The sequence below is a fragment of the Patagioenas fasciata genome, chromosome 16 (assembly GCF_037038585.1).
Source record: "Patagioenas fasciata isolate bPatFas1 chromosome 16, bPatFas1.hap1, whole genome shotgun sequence".
Lineage (NCBI taxonomy): Eukaryota > Metazoa > Chordata > Aves > Columbiformes > Columbidae > Patagioenas > Patagioenas fasciata.
The window spans coordinates 10,149,615-10,162,881 of record NC_092535.1 but is presented as its reverse complement, the minus strand read 5'-3'; the positions used below and the strand labels follow the sequence as shown (position 1 = coordinate 10,162,881).

Genomic DNA, 13,267 nt, shown 5'->3' with positions numbered 1-13,267 from the left:
TCAGGAGGATGGAGTCAGGCTCTTCTGGGTGACAACCAATGGTAGGATAAGGGGCAGTGGGTTCACACTGGAACACAGGAGGTTCCACTTAAATATGAGAAAAAACTTCTTCCTGGTGAGGGTGGCAGAGCCTGGCCCAGGCTGCCCAGGGAGGTTGTGGAGTCTCCTTCTCTGCAGACATTCAAACCCGCCTGGACACCTTCCTGTGGAACCTCATCTGGGTGTTCCTGCTCCATGGGGGGATTGCACTGGATGAGCTTTCCAGGGCCCTTCCAACCCCTGACATTCTGGGATTCCATATGGCTGCCCACGTGGCAATGGAGTCAGGCATTGGGGGCAGAGACACAGGTGTGACCTTGACCTTGGGGAGGGCTCCCCCAACACTCACACTTGCACATTGCCAGAACCTCTAGCAGGGGAAGAAACGGCACATTTGTCTGGCCTGTTGAGAATTTAGTGTTACCTGTGGAGGGGGGAGAAAAAACCCCAACCAACACCACAAAACCAACAACAACAAAACCACACAAGAGGCATTCCAGGCTCCAAGGACAGTGCCAGCACGCTGTGTGAGCCACACCTCGCCTGTCTCAGGAGCTGGTGACCCTGGTCTCAGCACCCCGGCCCGGGTTGTTGCCCTAACCTCGCTGTGACTGGGGGGTGTGGTCGGGGCTTTGCTGGCAGCGCGTTCTCTCCTGCTCGGAGCTTTCCAGTGATCGCTGTGAGAGCGAGAGCAGAGACAGGCCGCAGGGCAGAGCCGGGCCCTCACACGTTTCGCGCCAGAGCCGCGGGCAGTCCGGCCCCGCTGGGCTGCTGCGGCGGCAGAGCCAGGGCCAGCCCAGCCCTCCGGACGGGACGCGGAGTCAGAGGAACAACCCCCAAGATGGCGGTCGCTCGACCCCTCCCGCCGCCATCTTGTCTGTAGTCCCGACCTCGGAGCGGCCCGTGCGCAGGCGCGGTCCCGCGGCGCAGCGCGCACGCGCAGGGTGCCGCACATGCCGCGGCGGCCGGAGCTGCTGAGGTACCTGCGGTCCAGGTGAGCCTCGCCGCGGCCCCCCGACCGCCCGCGGACACCCCCGGGCCGGCCCCGCGCGTCCTCCGTGCCCACCGGGCGCCGCCGCGGCGCCACCGAGGCGTTTGGCTGCCGTTGGGCGGCAGGTGCCACACGCCGGCTCTGCGGGAGCCTGTGCGGCGGCCGCGCCCGCGGGCACCGTCTGTCCGGGCGCGCGCAGCGCCCCGCGGCCGCTCCCGTCGCTCCCCAGCGTGGTCACCCCGCGGGGTTCCCGGCGCTGCTCCCGGGCGGGTCCCGCTGAGGCGGTCGCTGCTCAGAGGACGGGACCGCTCGCTCGGAGCTGGTGAGGGAAATAATCCCTCGTCATGCCGGGCTGCGCTGAGGAAAGGGAGAAATGCCTCGAAACTGCCCGTGGGTTTATTGCGGAGATGTTTTTCATGTAAATAAGGAACAGGAGGGCTCTGGGCTTTCTGCTTGCTCTCGTTTGTAGCTTTTCTTTCTGGTATTCAGATCTCGGCATTCTCAGTTCTGTTATTTACGTTGGACAAGGAAAATGGTGTTTTTCTTTAATTTGGTACAGTCTTGTTACTGTGTGGATAGGAAGGGAACAGCCTGTAAAAAAAATTTTTATTTTTACTTGCATCATTACTTTAGGCCAATGTCTGCTGCTCTTTGTACGTAATGTAAGTTACGCAGAGTAATTCAAGACATTGTCGCAAAGTCAGATGCTTTTACTATCTTAAAAATGATCCTGATGTGTGTCGCAGAAACGCGACGTTCCAGGACAAGTGAGGGGCTGTGGTGGCTCCCGGGAAGGGCCAGGGCTGGCTCGGCCTTGGGCTGCAGCGCTGCCGGGGAAACTGGTGTCACAGCCCTTGTTGGGTTCCTCTGGAGGCCAAAGAATCTGGAACCGGTGTGTGATGAGGTGGTGACATGGTGAGGGCATAGTGTGTGGGTCACTGTCAAAGTTTGTAGCGAAACTGGGGTGACTCAGTCAGGCCTGTGTTTGCTCCAGTCCAGTGGGAGTGGAGCATCTCCCGTGTGAGGAGAGGCTGAGGGACCTGGGGCTCTGGAGCTGGAGAAGAGGAGACTGAGGGGGGACTCATTCATGGGGATCAATGTGGAAAGGGGGAGTGTCAGGAGGATGGAGCCAGGCTCTTCTCCGTGACAACCAGTGACAGGACAAGGGGCAGTGGGTACAAATTGGAACACAGGAGGTTTCATTTAAATATGAGAAGAAACTTCTTCCTGGTGAGGGTGGCAGAGCCTGGCCCAGGCTGCCCAGGGAGGTTGTGGAGTCTCCTTCTCTGCAGACATTCAAACCCGCCTGGACACCTTCAGGAGTTTCTATGCTTGAATACTGAGGTGATGAGAAGGTGGGAGTTACAAACTGAAAAGAATCCACTCGTGCTTCCTGTGTCAGGCGTGCTTGTGAGTCTCCCGTGTTCAGACAGGAGGACTTGGGGGCTCGTTACTTTAGCTTCTGCCTTTCCTTTTCTGTAGAAACAAGAGGACAACAGTCTTCCAAATCCTGGAGTGTGTCAAACCGTGGTTAGCACCAGTTTATCAGTCTGTGGTGAAAAGTAACAAGGTAATGTAAATTCTAAGAGCTGAGTTTCAAATCAGTGTGGAGCTTCTCTAACATAATAATTTCCTTGGATCAGGGGAGCAGAGCTTCCCAACCGTGCGTCTCAGTGAACTGGGGACAGACTCCTGCAGAAGAAGGACAGTCGCTAGGGTTCATGTGGATTATTGGCCTGTGGAGAGGGCTCAGGACTGGCAAAGACTGTTCCAGTTTCAGTTCTTTGTTTGGGATTTTGAAACGTGGTTTATGTGGCACATGAGGCACTGAAATTTGTCTTGAGGGCAGAAACTTAGTGTGGACTATACTTGACTTGTGTCGAGATGTTTGCAAATGTAAAAGCTGGAGATGTTCTAAAATGAAAATTATACAACTGCTGGAAGCGGTGTTATTGAAGGCTGTAGTTGTATTCCTAGCTACTCATTTTGTATCCAGGGTTAAAAACTAATTGAAATTAACAAACCTGTTTAATTTGCATTTTCATAATCTCAGATCACCTTTAGAAATCTTTGTCGTTGTTTAACCAGGACAGTCCTCCGGTGCTTCTGTTTGCAGCTCATAGTTCACATTGATCATACATGACAGGATCTGAAGTGTTTTTCACTGGAAAACAGAAGTGTAGGGGTACCTTTAGATTTCAGAGGCTTTATTACATACAACATATATATTGGTTCCTTAAAGATATACTAGGAAATGTTCTTAAAAATGCTTCTAGGACAGTTTTCTTGAACATTACTGTGTTGCATGCTCAAGGTAGATGTTAGAGCAAAGTAGTAACATATAGGTACGGTATTTTCTGTAAGAAACTCAAAAAATTGTGGTCATAGCATAGACTAAGCACAAAAAAATTTAAAAATAGCAGAAAGCAAATCAGCTTAACATTTTTGGGGGGCTTGGGTTTTCATGTGTAACAGAATAGGGATTTTAATTCTTAATTATTTAATTGTCATTCTCACAAACATTAGCTCAGCTCTATTACCACCACTGCTGCTTCCTGGAAAAAGGTAAAGCCAAACGCACAGTGAGTTCTATTTCTGTAGCATAACCCTCCATTATCGGGGTTTATCTTGGGCTCATCGCTTGTCAGCTGGGTCTGGGATACAAATAAACGTCTCTGCTGTGCACGACTCTTGAGCTCCGTGTTGGACGGTTGCACAGTACTGGTTAAGACTACTTGTGCCCTGGCTTAATCCACAGTAGTTAAAGGAGAACAGAGGAGTGTTTTGCTGCTGTTTCTCTGTGCTGTATTGAAGAAAATGTTCCTGATACTTGTCTTGATGCATCTCAGTGATCTCATTTTAGAGTGAATGTGGTTTGGGGGGAATAATAACATTCTGCATTGTTTTTCTCAAGGAATTCTCAGTATTCTGGCCAGATGCGGTCAGCTATTAAGCAAAGCGGTTGTAATTTGGTCCTGATGTGGGATGGACTGGGTGATTGTGCCTTCTACTGTGCAAATTGGAGTTGATAAGAAATTCTAATAATCTCGCTTGGTCTTCAGTTCTGTTCTCATAAATTCTGAGTTGTAAATGGGACTTGCTAGATTTTTAATCGTATATTCTTTTTGATCATTCACCTTTGTGTGTCTGGTCCGATCCTCTTGGCTTCTGTGACTGATGTAGCACAATTTAATGTAGTATTCAAGTTGATGCCATGGGAAGGAATAGCTTTGTTTTCATTTGGCTGTCGTTCTCACCAGACTTGGATGCATTTCTGTATTTGCAATGGGTTTTAGTTTGCTGAAGGGGTGTTCCTTACTTTATATAGTATAAATATAGTAGAAGTTATAAATGTGATGTTTTATTTTAAAGTAACCTTTACTATTCATTCTTGTATAAACCAGACTGTCTTTGTAATTACCAGATGGATTAAAAATGTGAAACTGGCCCTTTTTTTTTTTTCCCACTAGAGCTGGAGTTGTAGCTGTTTGCTCTGTGTTTGAACAGAGCATGTAGGCAATATGCTGCTTCCTTTTTGTCTGTATTGTGTGATGAAGCAGTGTGTTACATCTTAGATTGATCTGGCTGGCATGCAAAAGGGCTCATCCTATTCTTGCCCTGTTTTCTGCCGTCTCCAGCGTTTACTGGGCGTTCTCCTGACCAGTTCAGTTTGCTAAATAAGCAGGACACTAATCCAGCCTCTGTGTCCCTGTCTCCCCAGACGATCGGCATTTGCCAGGTGAGCAAGCTGAGTGAATTCAAAGAAGGACTGAGGAGTACTGGAGACGGAATTGATTTTTGTGGTGTAAGAACAGCCATAAAATTGGGTGGAACCATCTAGTCTGCTGTTCTTCCCTGACAGTGACCAAAAAGAGAAGAGCGTAAGGTCGGGGCAAATTATATAAACCTTTATCTGATTGCTTTCTTGTCTCTCCTCAGCTGTAGGATGTCGAGAGGTAGATGTTATTTGCTTTTATTTTGTTCACGGTTAATGTATTTTTCTTCTGTGAACTTGCCCATGTCTCTTGTCCATTTAAATGTAGAGCACTGACACATCCCAAGGGAGACCTTCCAGAGCACAAAATAATGTTGTAGGTGCTGACTACTTGTTTTCTTTTGAACTTGACAGCTGCTAGCTTCATTTTATGTCTCGTAGCTTTTGTATTGTTTGGAAACAATGAACAACTGATCCCTGTTTACCTTCTCCATGCAACGATGATTTTATAGGCTCCTGTGATATGCCACTGCAGTAATCTCTGTTTCCAGGCAGAAGAACCCTAGCCTAATTGATTATTCCTCATTATTCATCTTTTCAAATCTTCTTTCTTTTTAAAAAATATTTTTCCCTTCCATTATGTCCTCTTGAAATGAAGGAACAGGTGCTGCATCCAGGATTTAAGCTGCAGACATTCTGTAGCTTTATATGGTTGTTTAATTACTAATCATTTCCTAACTTTATGTTTTTCTTTCTATGTTGAATGGCTGTGAGCTGGTGCTTTTATCAGCCTGTCATGACTCCAGCAAGACTTTCTGAATATTAATGATGAGTTTAGAGCACATCACTCTATATGTGAAATTAGGATCGTTTTTCTTCGAACTGCTGCTTTATTTGATCTGAATTTCATCTGTTATTTTATTTCCCGATGATTCAGTCTCGCAGGGTTTTTCTGCGGGTCTTCAGTCAGTGCTTCTTGTTGCTGTCAGAAGAGCTTATATCCTCGGAAGACTTTCACTCCTTGCCCGTTTGCTGGGGTTGTTTGTGAACACAGCGGATAGCAGAGCACTGCAGAAGGCTCCTGGCCATCTCCCTCCCTCTGTCATCTGTTTTCAGCTGGTTATTAGTCCAGGCGAGGACCTTCCCATTTATCCTTCAGCTGCAGAGCTGCCGAAGTTCATAGAATCATAGAATCGTTTTAGTTGGCAGAGGCTCTCAGGATCGTCAGGTCCAACCATAACGTAACCCAACTCTAGCACTAACCCATGTCCCTGAGAACCTCGTCTAAATGCCTTTTTAAACCCCTGCAGGGATGGTGACTCCACCACTGCCCTGGGCAGCCTGTTCCAATGCCCTACGGCCCTTTCCAGGAATATTTTTTTCCTAGTATCCAATCTAAACCTCCCCTGGTGCAACTTGAGGCCATTTTCTCTTGTCCTGTCACTTGCTGCTTGAGAGCAGTCAGGAGCTCCTGATCATTCTGGTGCTGGTGTCCCCGCTGTATCCATGGATGTCCCCGCTGTCCTCACAGCCCTGTCCTGTGCCCCCTTCAGTGCTGCTGCTGCGCAGGGATTGCAGGCTGCAAACAGACCTGCCTGCAGACGAGCCCAACAAATTACCAATTACCACTGATGTAGTGTCACTGCACTGCTGGTACACCAATGTGTGGATGTCCTCAGCCCCAGTTCAGTGAGATCACTTTGTATTTCTGTGCTCGCTGCTGCTGGTTGAAATTGTGACGTTCCAGGCTCAGCTGTAGTGCAGACAGAGGCTGTGTGTCTGTGCACAGCCCTGCCCTTCTTATTGCAAACCGGCATCGAAACTTGACCCTGTAGTTATGTTAGTATCACTTGGTGTCTGAACTGCACCCAGGTACTAATTTGATTGATTTTGTGCCTGCTTCTTGGATGTTTTCACTGTACTGAGGCAGAAGAACAATCTGACTGTGGGTTAATATCTGGAATTCCCTAAACAAATTGAATAAGGAGGGGTTTTTTAGTACATTTATGTAAATTAACAGCAATCTAATAATACTTTTTATCCTATATGTGGACTTTAATTTATTAGAAACAATTGCATCATAAATATTTTTAAAATATGTAACTGGAAATTCACAAATTTTGCTACTGATGCCCTGTAGCATTTTGTAAATGCTATAGTTATTTGAGATTTAGGTACATTTAGATTTCCTAAATACAAAGAATAGAGGCCTTTAATGAAATTTTTGTTCACGAGATAGGCTTTTCAGGTATGTTCTTGAAAATGCGTATCCAGATTCACCAGTTCTGTTATCATACATAATAAAAATTTTCTGCAGAGGGTTTTTTGGGTTGTCCTTGTGTGGAGTGCTGAAGTTTGATGCTTATAACAGTTTCTTTTGGCTGTGGTAGATCTGAAATGTATTGCTTAGCCAATAAGGTCTGGTTTTTTTCAGTTTGTGCAGGCGTTTCTACCTTTGCATAAGCAAAAAGAAAAACTTGATTTACATAAATATGTCTATATGACTTGGATTCGTGTATTTCCTTGCGGAGAAGGAGGGCCTGTGTGTGGCTTTGTGCTTTATTTTCCAGATGGTACAAGGTGGGGGCTTGGGGAGTGCTTTAATCTGCTTTTCTGTGCTGCCATTTCAGGTCCTGCATGGATTGTCTCTGCCGTGGCTGGAGAATTAACGTGACGGTGTTGGCACTGTTGAGCAAGTACACGCTCATCAGTTGATAAAGAAGCATTTTTAACCATTGTATGATATTCCACCTTTGCTATTTTGCCCATGTAGTTCCTTCTCATGTGGTTTTCATCAAAGAAATAGCCCTTGTTACAAATTCAGCTTCTTTTTCTCTTCAGCTTGGATGAAAAGGTTACCCAACATATTTCTTACAGTCCTCAGGAAAGCCAGGGAAGATTGTTTTTCTCATCTCACAGTGCAGTTGAGCTTTATCCACGGGCTGAGAGAAAGGCGCAGGGCTTAGTGAAAATCTGCACATGGATAGCTCAGCCATAGAACAAAATCACATTTTCATCACATTTTAAGAAAAATAGTTAATTGGAAACATCCATTATTGGAAAAAAAAAAGTCAGTAAGAGAGCTTATATGCCCTAAATGTTTTTGGTTGCTTCTAGCAGTAAACGGATGGAACACCCAGCAGGTATTGCATCCAGTTGATATTTGGCTAATCAATCAAACAATTTGCCAGATCCTCCTGCAGCGAGTGGCCTCTCAGTTCTGTCCCCACCGACGTGAGTAAAGTTGTGCTGCTGGGAGCTGCAACAGGGACGTCACTTCAAAGGGACGCGTGTTATTCTTCAGCATTTTACACGCTATAATACCTACCTAAATTAAATGCTGTAGCTGCTGGTGTGATGTTGGAAGAGACAAGTGGGAGGAGGAGTTGTTCAGAATGTTGTCCGTGAAGATGTCCCATTGCTGAGACCTTGCGCTCACTTGTGTCTGCGGGTGCTGGGTCCTCATCTTGTCTCTCTGTCTACAACTGCCACATTTGTCACTTTGTGGTGTTTGGTGCCATACTCATTCCTACTGCTGTGTCATATCATTGAATGATGATGACCAAGGAGCCAGCATAATCTAGGACTGTCAACTGTAATATTTCAGTGATTGGCCTATCATCTTGAAGATTTCAACACAAAGTTCTAAATTGCAAAAAGGGCTGGAATTTTCCAGCAGGGTCGAATGAAAAAGCACAGAGGAGGTTGTGGCTTTGTACAAAAGAGTTAATGAAGAAGTTCAGTCATCTTTCACGAGATAATTACTGCTTTTTCCACCCCACCTGACATTAATTGTTTATTTTTCTTCAATAAAGACAGCAATTTCTTAACAATGAAAACAACAAAACAGCCAGAGAAGCTTGTGCTCTCTTAAAAAAAGAATATATATATTTAATTGTGTGCTAAAGTAACCTTTGAAGAAATTAATAGTAGAATAGGAATATGAATTTAAAACCTTACGTTAAGGCAGGAGAAATACCATCAGTACTTCATTTTTATAAAATAAGAACTGTTTAGGCAGAAATACTATTCAGCCTTTTATGGAGGTCACCAGAATATAAATCTTTGTACTTTGTCTGATTGGTAGGTAATAATTGTTGGGGGAAAAAGGATTGAAATGGCTCAAAACATATGCACCAGAAAGCTTAATTTGTGACCTAGGCATTAATGCCTGAACTGAGAAGTGTTGTAATGCAGATATCTTGCTTTCTGTAGTTTGAGTTCTTTGATGTGATGTATTAATGTTTTCTCAGATCAGACTAAGTGCCTTCAAACATCATTCTGCGCTGTGGATTGATTGTAAACATGACACTTCTGCTGCTATTTTTACCATGTCTTTGTGTTGAAATGAACTGGTTATGTAGGTGCCATCATCAGTCACCTTGTTGGCCCAAAAATGATTCAGCTGAGTATAGTCTTACTGTTGTCAAAACTTTCAATAAGGAAGAGCTCACAGAGTTTAAATCCTGATCTCAAAACATTTCTTCAAAACTCTTCCAGTGAAGTCTGAAGTGTTTTTATCCTATCCTAAATCGCTAGACGCCTCAAATCTTCTTTTGCGTTTTGAAGAGAAGCCCAGGTTTCCCAGCAGCAGTGGCTGCCAATTGCTTCTCACTGTCACCTTTCCAATAGAATAGGCCCAGGCAGGATCTCTCAGCAAAGCAGATTTTATTAACAATTTTGCAAGACTGGGTGTCCTACGTAAAGGTAGGCACATTGAATAGGGCAAAAAGCCCCTGCTTATATCCCCTCCAAATCCCGGCTGCAAATCCCCTCCCCTGTTCCCCGTTGGTTCGTACTGCACTGTTTACAGACCACCCAACGCTGCCTCAGTTTACCCGTGTCATTCATCTAATTCTAACAACCTCCTTCTCCGTATCAGTTTATTTAAAATACAGATTCCTGGCTCTTTGGCTGCCCTTCCCCCTAGTTTAACTTTTTTAAATCCAGGAATCAGTTTGCATTCTGGGATTAGTTCAAAAAGAGATTTTGTTTTACATTAAGGATTCATAGGCCGATGTCTCTCAGTCCTTCCGCCCTGCTGGGATCAGGTCATCAGTTTTGTACAAACAACATTCCTTCATTAATGGTCCTTACTTGGGCTGTGGGGAGCAGGGGACGTGGGGGCTTGGGTGCCTCTGGGCCCCCAAGTGCAGCTGCAGAAGGAGGAGCGGTCTCTTTCTTTCTCTCTTCTCAAACAGACAAGGACTGCACTGATTTCTGTGCAGCAGGTTTACTGACACACCTGTATACTCGTTTTTAAGCACTCGCGTCTCCAAAATGCCAGCTGCTGCCTCTTCCTCTGAGCGCCTGGGGTAACACAGTTTGGTGATCGCCATCACCACTGGCCTAGGAAGGAGCTTGGCTCAGCAATGCTGTGCTGTCTCGTGCAATGGCTGGATGAAGAGCAACGCGTTTTATTACTGGTGATTGGGTGATAAAGATAGAAAACAGCTTTCAATCTGTCTGCAGGGCAGCGGTGGGGAGGGGACGTTCTCTGTTTCAGTCCAGTCTGGCTGCAAAGTCACTGCAGGGCAGGTGGCTGTGGAGCTCTTACCTCTTTCCCTGTTTCTGCCCTGATTGCAGCTTCATTTGAAGAAAAACCGAAACATTTTAACTTGATCTGAGGTAAATATTTAACAGGAGGAGTGTATCAGGTGCCAGCGTAACAGGCTGCAATGGAAAGTGTTGGTTGCTTCATTAAATGGAAAGTTACTCAGTGCTGATTCAGAAGGTGCCAAGAGAAATGGCATTGCTCCGTCGCAGCGTGCATGGCTTGGTGAAGGAATTAGAGACGTTCACTATCCTGTGCCAGGCAGCGGGGTCAGACAGATGAATGAAACCCATCTTTTCTGACTTTACTATGTTGAATAATATCAACATAAATAGCATTACCCGAAGGGTCCAAGAAAACCAAGAGTACAGCCTAAAAAGACTAGGATGAACTACTGAAACTAAATCAGATTAACACGTTGTTTTGAAAAGAAAGGAATGCCTGAGCCTGTAATGATTCCTACTGCATCCTTCTTGTGATGGATGCTCTTGAACAGGCACTAACTGCTGCGCTGGATGGACGCTTTTCTCTGTTTGCAGCTACCCGGCACTAACCTAGTGTAGCTCATACACTAATACAGAAATGTACATAAAAGGGCTAATTAAAAAAAAAGTGAGGTCAACTTGAGGTCAAGGGGGTAGAATATGGGCAGCTTAGATTTAAAATGATGTAATAAAAGATTGTTTTTATCAAAATTCCAAATCGTGGGATTGGTGGGGGAAGCAGGGCACTGCGTAGAAGGTTGCCGTCACGTTTATGAAGGTATGTGGCAGTGCCGAATGCACGTTTCTAAAAAGGAACTCTGATATATGTTCCTGAGGAAGCGTGAAAGATGGCCCTATAGAGCAGTAAAACTTAGAAATAATCTACACTGGAGCTCATTATCAGCATAATTATTCTGGCAAATTATTTGAGTATAAGCGAACTAGGAGACAGAGAGAAAGGTGACAAGAGAGAGCAAAGGTGTGGAATGAGAAGGAAGCATTAAACAGTCTGGGACTTTGCACCTTCGAAGGGAGTCACTTGGTGGTCAAAAGAAAGTAATGAAGCTTTATGAAAGCATGACTAGCACAGATGGTGAGTAAAGAATAACCAGAAGTAAGATTTCTTTTATACGGTGTTTTCACAACGTTAACCAGAGAATGATCTGGAGGCCAAAAGCACAAAGAAGTCAAAGTTACAGAAATAGATGGACAAAAGGTGACAATGTTTGTTTGTTTCTTGATTAAAAATAATAAATCTATGCTAGTAAACAGAAGAGTTAGCTTTGAGGAAACATGGAAAAATCCTATGGCTCTGAGTGATTAAATAGCATTTTAAATTCAGTGTAGTGAAGTAATGCAGCTGGAGAAGAGCCCCCACTGTATGGATAGCGATGTGCTCTGCATTGGCTTTCCAGTCAGAGATAAAACTTGGGGGTTATAATGGGCAGTTCTAGCGAAATATTCTCTCAGTGTTTGGAAACGCAAATTGAAGGTTTGATGCTTGTGGAAAAATGATAGTGATCAAAGCAGGAAACATACCGTGTAAATCCGTTGTGCACCTGCGTGCAAATGCCGCATGAGAGCTGGGCTCATGGCTCTTACAGACCAGCGAAACTGGGAGAGATCCTGAAAAGGTTGACAAGAGTGATCAAAGGTGTGAAATGAATTCCTTGTAAAGAATGCTAAACAGATCAAAACTCTGCAGTCTCAGAAAGATATCTTTGAATAGGATATGATGGGAGCATATGAGGCCTTAACAGCATGAAGTGTGTATGATCCCACTACTCACCGTCTCTTCTGATGAAAGGACTAAGACCACCAAATGAAAGTAGCAAGTGGCAGGATCGAAACAAAGTGAGATATTTATGAAGTGGGAGCGGGACCCCCTCCTTTCTCTTTGGCACTGAGGTTTTAATCTGTTGGAACAATTCCCTGGATTTAGGCAGATTTATTCTGCAGTTAACACTTCATCAGAACGCTGTCACAGGGCTTTGAAAGCTTAGCTCTAGAGCTCTGCTTGTAGGAGAAATCCTTCTGAATGTTGGCGTAAGGACATGAAGCCTGGCAGGCTGAAACAGCCCCTCTGGTCATTATTCATTGGACAAAATTAGTGCAACTCCTCAACAGAGTGGAATTACCTGGGAAAGGGAAATACAGCTGGTACATATTGCAACATACAGCCAAGCTTTGTGGCTGGTATTTTGGGGTTGTTATTGGAGTAATAAAACTTCTGTGACAGCAAGAGCTAATGTATCCTCTCAGTCTGACAGTGAGTTGGGATGGTGACATGTTCTTACCGATGGGGTAGGTCAGGTCCAGCTTCAGCCAACACAGAAATAATAGAATAAAATCCTAGCCAGTGGCATTAGTGTTATTGTGGGATTGCTCCAGAGGATTTAGAAAAGCACAGACTGAAGGAGAGGGCTTTGGATTCATGGAAACTGGACGCGGTTCCAGTGTGCAAGTGCTGTGTGTGTGGTTTATTACCTGTGGTTTGCTGTGTTCACAGAATCCCAGAGTGTCAGGGGTTGAAGGGACCTGGAAAACTCATCCAGTGCAATCCCCCCCCGAGCAGGAACACCCAGCTGAGGTTCCACAGGAAGGTGTCCAGGCGGGTTTGAATGTCTGCAGAGAAGGAGACTCCACAACCTCCCTGGGCAGCCTGGGCCAGGCTCTGCCACCCTCACCATGAAGAAGTTTCTTCTCAAATTTAAGTGGAACCTCCTGTGTTCCAGTTTGTACCCATTGCCCCTTGCCCTGTCATTGGTTGTCACCGAGAAGAGCCTGGCTCCATCCTCCTGACACTCCCCCTTTCCATATTGATAAACACATATTCACATATTCATTGCTAAAATTAATTTCTTGCCATTTTAAGCCATTTCAGTGCACCTTGCTAAACATTACTTAGAGTTATCATGTAACTCACAGACTGCTCAGGTGAATTGTGCTTTGTGTTTCAATTTAACATCTGTTCCTGGCCTGGA

At 45.3% G+C, this 13,267-nt stretch overlaps 1 protein-coding gene across 3 annotated transcripts in view; it reads left to right on the top strand.

The window, feature by feature from the left end:
• Positions 1 to 946: 946 nt before the first annotated feature.
• NDRG3 (NDRG family member 3) overlaps positions 947 to 13,267 on the top strand; it is a 58,946-nt gene continuing 46,625 nt past the window's right edge. For 2 of the 3 annotated variants that reach the window (XM_071815409.1, XM_065849698.2), the window contains exon 1: positions 947 to 1,033. The gene's annotated coding sequence lies outside the window, so the exon portion shown is untranslated. Of the gene's footprint in view, positions 1,034 to 2,512; positions 2,601 to 13,267 lie in introns of all 3 variants that reach the window. The other variant, XM_065849699.2, reaches the window with a different exon arrangement.